We start from the raw sequence: 8774 nt of genomic DNA, 5'->3' as shown, positions 1-8774 counted from the left end.
CCCCTCCCCGACGAGGGCTCTGGCAGCCGAAGACCTCCAGGACCAGCCACCACCATGCTGAGACCACTCTCCGCACACATGAAGGTACTGGCAGAGGGAAAAAGCCACGCGGGTTCCGGGGCCGAGACCTCCAAGCCTACTCGGAATGGAGTCGAGCATCTTCCACCCAGATCCTCCAAATTCCAGTAGGCGGGGGTTACACCCACCACCTGGCCCCCTGGCGCCGTGTAATCCCATCAGCAGCCAAGTCTCAGAGACTATAAAATCAAGATCCCAGAACCGCGCGGCCGCATTCGCGACCGCGCGACATCTTATTAGAACTTTTTTTTATGACATCTTATTGTCTCATTCCTACTTTGGACAAACATGCAGGCTATCGAATGTAGCCTGCCCACAGGGCAGAGTCTGGCAAACTCCCCATGGCGTACCAAATATGCCAAATACCAGTAACAATGATGGGTCTCATTCTCCTAAAGAGCCTTGAATATAATCTCAGGGCTAGGATGAAAGAGACGTTACTGGGGCCTGCTCGAGGCAATCGACGAATTGTACTATTTCTACATAATCTCAGCGAAAAATATTCAGCGTTACCTTTTAATTTTTATATATACAACTACTTGATTTGTCAATATTTTCCTGGGATGCATCTACCTGAGCAATTCTTGAACACAGAGCCAGGAATAAGACCTCAGAATTGCTTGGTGTGGCTCAGAACCAAATCAAAAAGCCCATAAAATAATATGACTCTTGAACACGGCTTCTGAAGTGAAGTTCCAGAATTCAACCCTGCTTTAGAGATGTCAAGAGGTTGAAGCCCCTGAGAGCCCAGAGGCCCTCCCTGCAGGGTGGGGGCCGGGCTGCAGAGGGCGCCAAGTCCCAAGAAAGAAAGGGTGCAGAGATGAGGGAAATAGGTGCAGAGAGGCAGAAATCTCAGTATGGATTTCCTTCTTCACTAAAACTAAATTTTTTCTCAAGAAAACAAAAATTAAAATACATGCACGACAGAGAAGATTAAATTGTGCCCACGTATCAGTTTTGAAGAACAATTATCATATTGACAAGGCAGTAAAACCTGTATGCAGGGGGTGTTTCTGGACTTCATAATAACTCCAATGGAAACCACTGGGGCCTTAGGATGATTGGATCCTGGGAGTGGAGAAGATGACACTAGGATAGTGGCCACGGTCAGAAGTCAAGGACCACATGGTTTTGTGTAATGAGAGCTTGTCTGTGTCCTTTCCCAACCTCACTGTGACTTTCCTCTGTGACCATGATGCAGTTGCGTGAAATCTGCGTGCTTCTCCCTCTGTCCTGTGACCTCTGACCTTGGGAGCGTCATGTCTGTGCTGAGGAGAAGCTTCAGTCGGAGAGGGCAGAGACACCAGGGGGATGTGTGCAGAGGGACTGATCCCCGAGGGACAGCAGCAGCGGATCCTGAGCAAGATGCAGGGCACCCTGTTGACAATGCCAGTACTCAGCGCTTCCAGCTGAGGGGAGGTGGCACCTTAATTCACCTGCCGTAAAATTCCTAGGAAATAAATGCCATTTATTGAGCCAGATTTGGAAGTATTTTGAGATGCAAAATGAATAACCAAACAATTCCACTTGGTATCGGTTGGGAGGGAAGACAGACGCCAAGGGAGAAATGCATGGACACTTAACATTAAAAATGAGCCTGGTTTTAAGAAGCTAGAGAATAGTGTTTGACAAAACCCAGAAGTAAAAACTAGAGAATCAGGGGGCAGAGCGGTAGTACAGAGGGTAGAGCATTTGCCTTAAATGCAGCCGACCCGGGTTCGATTCCCAGCAACCCATATGGTCCCCCAAGCACCACGAGGAGTAATTCCTGAGTGTATGAGCCAGGAGTAACCCCTGTGTGTAGCCGGGTGTGACCCCAAAAGCAAAAACAAACAACAACAACAACAACAACAACAAAAAACTAGAGAATCGGTACTTGGAGAAATAAGCACATCTCCCATTAGTCCATGGAGACTCCGTGCAGATATGATAGAGGCCACGGGACGGGCTGCCACATGTGTGTTTGCCCACAGTCTTCCTGGACATCTGGGGGAAGCAGAAGATGTAGTATTAGTTTTACTTATTATACTGTCCCAACATCTCAATATTTCCCTTTAAAATATCCCCAAATTGCATTAGTAGTGGTGAATTAGCAATTTATGAATCAGGCACTGAGCTTGGAGCCCCCACAATGACACCATTTATTCCCTCCCCAAGGGAACATTGCCCATCTACAGCTCTACTGACGCTTAGACAACCCTGTTGAAATTTTATTCCAAATATGGGCACAAATCTGGTACAACAGAGGCCAAGGAAGATCAAGAATACAAAGTCCCTAACTGAGAGCCAGCTTCAAGAACATGTGTGCCAACACAAATCTATGACAGGCAGAGGAACTTTCATAGGGGGTCAAGTCAGAAATGAAGCTTCTGTGACGGTTCCTGATGCACTGTTCCTGTCTGTGCCCCCAAACTGACACCTATGTGGGTCCCTGTATATTAAGCTGCTGCTTACTATGGCGCAGTATCTCAGTCTACCCTCATTTCTTTCTCTGTATATGGAGCCAATCTCAGATGTCACCAGGAATTTCCCAAGTTCTAAAGGCTAACAACCACTGTCCTCGTCATCTTAAAGTTCTTACTTATTCCTAATCATGGAAGATTAGGGATTCCCTGGGAGACACTATGTTGATAACACAATGCTGGGTGGGAATTTCCATAATGACATAGTGGAAACCCACCTCAGTAAGTCCAGGAGAGAGACAGGACCCCCAGCCATTGGCAGAGAAGAATGCCGAGGGCTGAATACCATGAAGGGAATCTTTCTCAAACTGATGCTATCAGCAGGAGAGGTCTCTGCAAAGTTGGGAAAATATCTCGGAATTATTATTGTCTTAGTACACAGGTTTCATGTTGCTATTACGAACAATGTATTATCCCACCTTAATTACCCAAATGACAATGTTGATAATGGTAATCAAATTCATGGATCAAAGTAAAATTCTCATCTGCATGATACATCAAAGAAAGTTAATTATCAAAGATTATGATAGTTTTGTGTGTAATCAGGTAATGTATCTGCTTGATACCTACATTCAGGATTTTTTACAGGTTGAAAATCGTATGGGAGATGACTGAGAAAATTGTACCGTTCCAGTAGAAACATCAAAAAACACATGAAATTCTTGCATAGATCAATTATTTGGTTTTACTTTTGACCCACTTATCACTTAATCACTTAACTTCCCGTTAGTCGTCGATTTGCTCGAGCGGGCGCCACTAACGTCTCCATTTGTCCCTGTCACGTGCTAGTGTAGCCCAATGGCATCTGTTCGCTCTGGGAACATGAAGGGCCTCAAACCGATCGTTCATGATCTTGACGAAGAAGTCTGACCATCTGGTAGGTGGGCGGCCACGCGATCTCTTGACATCCCGTGGAATCCAATCAGTAACAGCTCTAGTCCAATGGTCGTCTTTAAATCTCATTATGTGACCAGCCTATCTGATTTTCGACACCTTGGCAAATGAGACAGCGTCCCTGATCCTTGATCGTCGACGGATGTCAGAACTCTGGATTCGTTCTCTCATTTGAGTGAAACGTGATATTCCAAGCATAGCTCTTTCTATTCTTCTTTGGGAGACCTGAATAGCGTTCTCATCTTGTTTGCGTAGGGCCCAGGTCTCTGAGGCATATGTTAATGCAGGAAGAACAGTGGAATCAAAGAGATGTGCCCGGAGCCGGAGGTTCTTTGTCCTTTTAGCTATTTCTTCAACGTTCTTGAAGGCGTTGCAAGCCGCTCTCTTCCTCCTGCGGAGCTCGGGTGCCAGGTCATTTGTCATGTTGACCTCTCGACCTAGGTACACATAGCTGTTGCATTCGGAGATGGTCGTTCCATTGAGAGCGAATGGGGCGTCATGAACAAGGCTGTTTCTCATAAACATTGTCTTCGTAAGACTCAGCTGTAGTCCTACCTTTCCACACTCACGGTCAAAGTCGGCCAGCATTTGTGCTGCTTGGCTGATGTTTGGTGTTATTAAAACAATGTCATCAGCAAAGCGGAGGTGGTGTAGTTGCCGACCATCTATCTTCATTCCCATTCCTTCCCATTCCAGTCGTCGCATGATGTTCTCGAGGGTGGCACTGAAGAGTTTCGGTGAAATGGTATCACCCTGCCGCACTCCTCTCTTGACATCAACGATCACTTCTTTGTAGAATGGTGAGATCCTGGTAGTGAATCCGCAATACAGCTCACGGAGGATCTTGATGTATTGGGCTTGAATGCCCTGATTGGCTAGGGCTTCAATGACCGCTTCCGTCTCAACAGAATCAAAGGCCTTTTTTAAATCAATGAACGTTAAGCAGAGCGGCATCTTGAACTCCTGAGAAACCTCAATGAGCTTGGTTATCATGTGGATATGGTCGATGGTGCTGAATCTTTTGCGGAACCCTGCTTACTCGCAGAGTTGTCCTTCATCTAGTGTTCTGCCAATCCTATTCGGGATGACTCAAGTGAACAACTTGTAGATGACAGTCAATAGGCAGATCGGGCGATAGTTGCCAATGTCATGGATGTCTCCCTTCTTGAACAGTAGTATGGTCCTGCTGGTTTTCCATTGGGATGGAACCTTGCATTCAGACAGGTAACGAGTGAAGAGCCGAGTCAGTGTATTGATGAGTACTGACGGCAGGTTCTTCAGGTATTCAGGTCTGACCTTGTCTGGGCCGGGTGCTGTTTGTTTCTTTACCGACGAAATGGCGTGTCAGATTTCGGAAGAGAGAATGTTGGGAAAGACATTCCCATCCTGTGGAATTTGGTATGTCGGCAAGTGGACATGGCTATCGAAGAGATTTGAGTAGAAGTCATGGATAATCTTCTCCATTGCCGTTCTGGAGGATGTGATGGATCCATCAGGACGTCAGAGGGCAGTCATCTTGGTCTTATAGTTGGCGAAGGACAGGCAGGCGTTACGAATACTTTTCCCGGCTTCTGCCGCAACTACCAGTACTTCTGCTCTTCTCTCTTTGAGGTCTTCCTTGATCTCATCTATTGACCCACTATTCATGGATTTCTGATGTCCTTCTTGTGATATGCAAATTCTGTGTCAGATGCACAGTTTCCTCCGGGACAGCCCTTGTCTGGACTGTGAGTGAGAACTGGGCAGAAACGATTTCCTGCGGAGCCTGACTTGCACAAGCCTTAGATAGACTGTGCCTGGGCCTGACCTGGACACAGTTCTGGCCGTGCATCATATTCGCATCCAGATTATTCTCCCCGGTCATGGTGAGTGTGTTTCAGGGCTTGGACGAGCAAGGCTCTCTGACGGACAGACAGTGGGACCCTGTTCCCCTGACAGGGCGCATTGAAGGCAGATGGAGGCAGTGTGGGGAGGGCATGCAGCCCTACAGGTCCCAAAGAGTCCCCAGGAGGGGTCGCCCCAACTCAGAACTGCACACAGGTTCAGCCCCAGGAGCAGTGAGGGATATGATTTCCAGGTGCTCAGAGCAGAGGTGAGCTGCGGGCACACAGAGGAATGAGGTGGAGACAGTGACCTGGGGACAGCCCTTCAGGAGCCACCATAAATTCAGATACTCCAAGGCAATTGGCCACTGAAATAACGGAAGGAGACTGAGCAGCAGGGGGCGCTCAGGTCCCCACAAAGTCTACAGCCCAGCAGAAAGCACAGCAGGGTGAGTGTTACCTCAAGTCCTGGTTTTCCCTGATTCAATTAAAACAAACGAAATTATCCCGGGAAAGGACTTTGTGCATGGCAGGAGAAACTGTTCATAAGTACCTGATATTAATGGGAAAATTAAGAACTACAAACAAAATAATGACAATAATTCAAAGACAATTTCAAGTATTGCTTGGGGCTCTACAAGCTTACAGAGCTTGGTGATGTGATTAATTTATTAATAGGAATGATTACTAATGCGAGGAAGTCTAACTCTCAAACCCGGGGCACGAAGGTATCCAAACTCTTATATAAACCTTAGATCAGGACTCATAATTTCTGTGCTCCTCAGAGGTGGGTCACCTGAGAGGAGTGGCCTGGCGGGACTGTCCCTCGGGGGAGGAGCTCTGTCTGCTCAGAGTTCAGGGACAGGGCAGGGGTCAGGCTCACAAATAAGCACTGTCATGGACTTGGACACTCCTCACCTAGTGAGCACTGAACCCTGCGTCAGCCAGCTGATCTCCCTCAGATTGGGATAGATCTTCAGCTCTGATTCCTCCTCATGAATATCAGCATCAACCAAGGTACACTGAGTTAGTACAGACAAATGTGTTCCCTGAGAACAGGCTACAACTGTACGACCCTCCTACCTACCCCAGATACCCTCCCCACAAACCTCCTACACCAGGGATGGGCCTATATGATTGTCTCCCATGGAATGACCCTTGGTGAAGGTCTCCTGTCCTGGCTGAGGGAACCAGGGCCCTCAGGGGCCGCTCACGCCCCATGTCCCCTCACAGGGGAGCACACCCAGGCTCAGCAGGTGCCCAGTGGGCTGAGGAGACTCTGGGTGTCTGAGAGGGTCTCTGAGGTATCCTGGTCCTTCTGCCGGCTTCTCTATGAGCGTGTGGACTCAGCCCAGACCCGGTTTGGGGGCGGGACAGACCCCCCTGATGACAGGGACCCGGTCAGCACAGCGGTGGCCAGGAAGCATCCCCTTGACTGGACACATCTCAGCCTGATCCAGACACGGGTCTGGGTCCGATTCGACTGGTCGGGGGGAGGCCATGGGCAGTGCTGCCCACGCGGTCCCATGGCCCTGCGTGGATACAGGGAGCCCCAGGACAGGCCCAGGTAGACACCGGCTCCCTCTGACCCATCCAGTGGCCGCGCCCGAGTCAGGCTGTCTAGGGGCACAGGACCCAGAGAGGGTAGGTCGGAAGGGGCAGGAGGGGCAGGGCAGGGCTGCGCTACCTTTGCCTCCTGAACCAGAAACAGCTTCACAGGTCCAGCAGTGGGGAGCAGTGGTTCCACAACCTTCCAGGACTCCCGCACCAGGTACCGGCTGCTCCCCCCTTCTACTCTCTCCCCCTACATCTCCCTCTCCCTCTCTCCCTCTTTCCCTTCCTCTCCCTCTTTCCCTTCCTCTCCCTCTTTCACTTCCTCTCCCTCTCCCTCCCTCCCTCTCCCTCCCTCTCTCTCCCTCCCTCCCTCCCTTCCTCCCTCCCTCCCTCTCTCTCCCTCCCTCCCTCCCTCTCCCTCCCTCTCTCTCTCCCTCTTCCTCCCTCTCTCTCCCTCTCTCTACCTCTCTCTCCTTCCCTCTGTCCCCTCTTCCTCTCTTTCCCTCCCTCTCTCTCCCTCTCTCTGCATCCCTCTCTCTTCCTCCCTCTCCATCCCTCTCTCCCTCTCCCTCTTCCTCTCCCTCTCCCTCTCCTTACCTCTCTCCCTCCCTCTCTCTTCCTCTCTCTCCATCTCTCCTTCCCTCTCTCCCTCTCTCTCCCTCCCTCTCTCCCTATCCCTCCCTCTCTCCCTCTCCCTCCCTCTCTTCCCCTCCTTCTCTCTCCCTCCCTCTCCCTCTCTCTCCATCTCTCCCTCCCCCTCTCTCCCTCTCTCTGCCTCCCTCTCTCTTCCTCCCTCTCCATCCCTCTCTCCATCTCCCTCTCCTTCCCTCTCTCTCTCCCTCTCCCCCCCTCTCTCTCTCCCTCCCTGTCCCTCTCTCTCTCCCTCTTTCCCTCTCTCTCCCTCCCTCTCTCCCTCTCCCTCCCTCTCTTCCCTTCCTTCTCTCTCCCTCCCTCTCTCTTCCTCTCTCTTCATCTCTCCCTCTCCCTCTCTCCCTCTCTCTCCCTCTCTCTCCTCCCTCTCTCCCTCTCTCTCCCTCAGTCTCTTCCCCTCCTCTCTCCCTCCTCTCTCTTCCTCTCTCTCCCTCTCTCCCTCTCTCTACCTCTCTCTCCTTCCCTCTCTCCCTCTCTTTTCCCTACCTCTCTCTCCCTCTCTCTCCCTCTCTCTCCTTCCCTCTCTCCCTCCCTCTCTCCCTCTGTCTCTCCCTCTCTCCCTCTCTCTCTCCATCCCTCCCTCTCTCCCTCTTTCTTCCCTCTATCCCCCTCTCTCTTTCTCTCTGTCACCCCCTCATCCCTGTGTCCTTCTCTCCCTCCTCTCTCTTGGCCCTCTTGGCCCCCAGAGCTTCTCTGAGGGACGTAGGTGTGGGTGCCCAGCACTGGGGCTCAGCTGCAGCTGCGGCGCCATCTCCCCCTGTGCTTTCCTCCTTTCCTCTGCCCTGTGCGAGACCGCAGGAGACCCAGGCCCTATGTTCTCTCTGCGCCCCTCTGCCTGCACAGGGAGTTCTGCTTTGATGCGGCTTCCCGGAAGCACCACAGCAGCGCCTTGACCAGTATCTCGTGCTACTGACCACTCTCTTGGGCCAGGCCCCTTGTTTGCAAAAAGAAGGATAAAGTGTCTGTGGGTCTCTGCAAATGTCTCCCTGCCCTGCTTTGTATCATCCTCAGACTACTGGCCTCTCCCCAGATGTATGGGCCGAGCAGAACGTGCACTCACACTTCAGACAAAAAGAGAGGTGTGGTGTGCAGTGAACAGTGGCAGAGTGCTGAAGCCTTTTGATTGTTGTGCGGCCACAGCGTGTCCTGGGCATTGTGTGGAGACTCATCCCGCTGATACCCATCTGGCTCCCTGTTCTGAGGGGAAACAGCTGAGTGTGGGTATAAACCCAGGGTCCTGCGATTTGCAGCAGACCTACCAAATGAATCCTCTGGGTTCTAGGACTATGGTAGGATACAGTTAAATAAATAA

Source organism: Sorex fumeus, unplaced genomic scaffold (assembly GCF_029834395.1).
Source record: "Sorex fumeus unplaced genomic scaffold, SorFum_2.1 ptg000022l, whole genome shotgun sequence".
Taxonomy (NCBI): Eukaryota; Metazoa; Chordata; class Mammalia; order Eulipotyphla; family Soricidae; genus Sorex; species Sorex fumeus.
The sequence above is the reverse complement of the archived record's forward strand: the minus strand, read 5'-3'. Positions refer to the sequence as shown.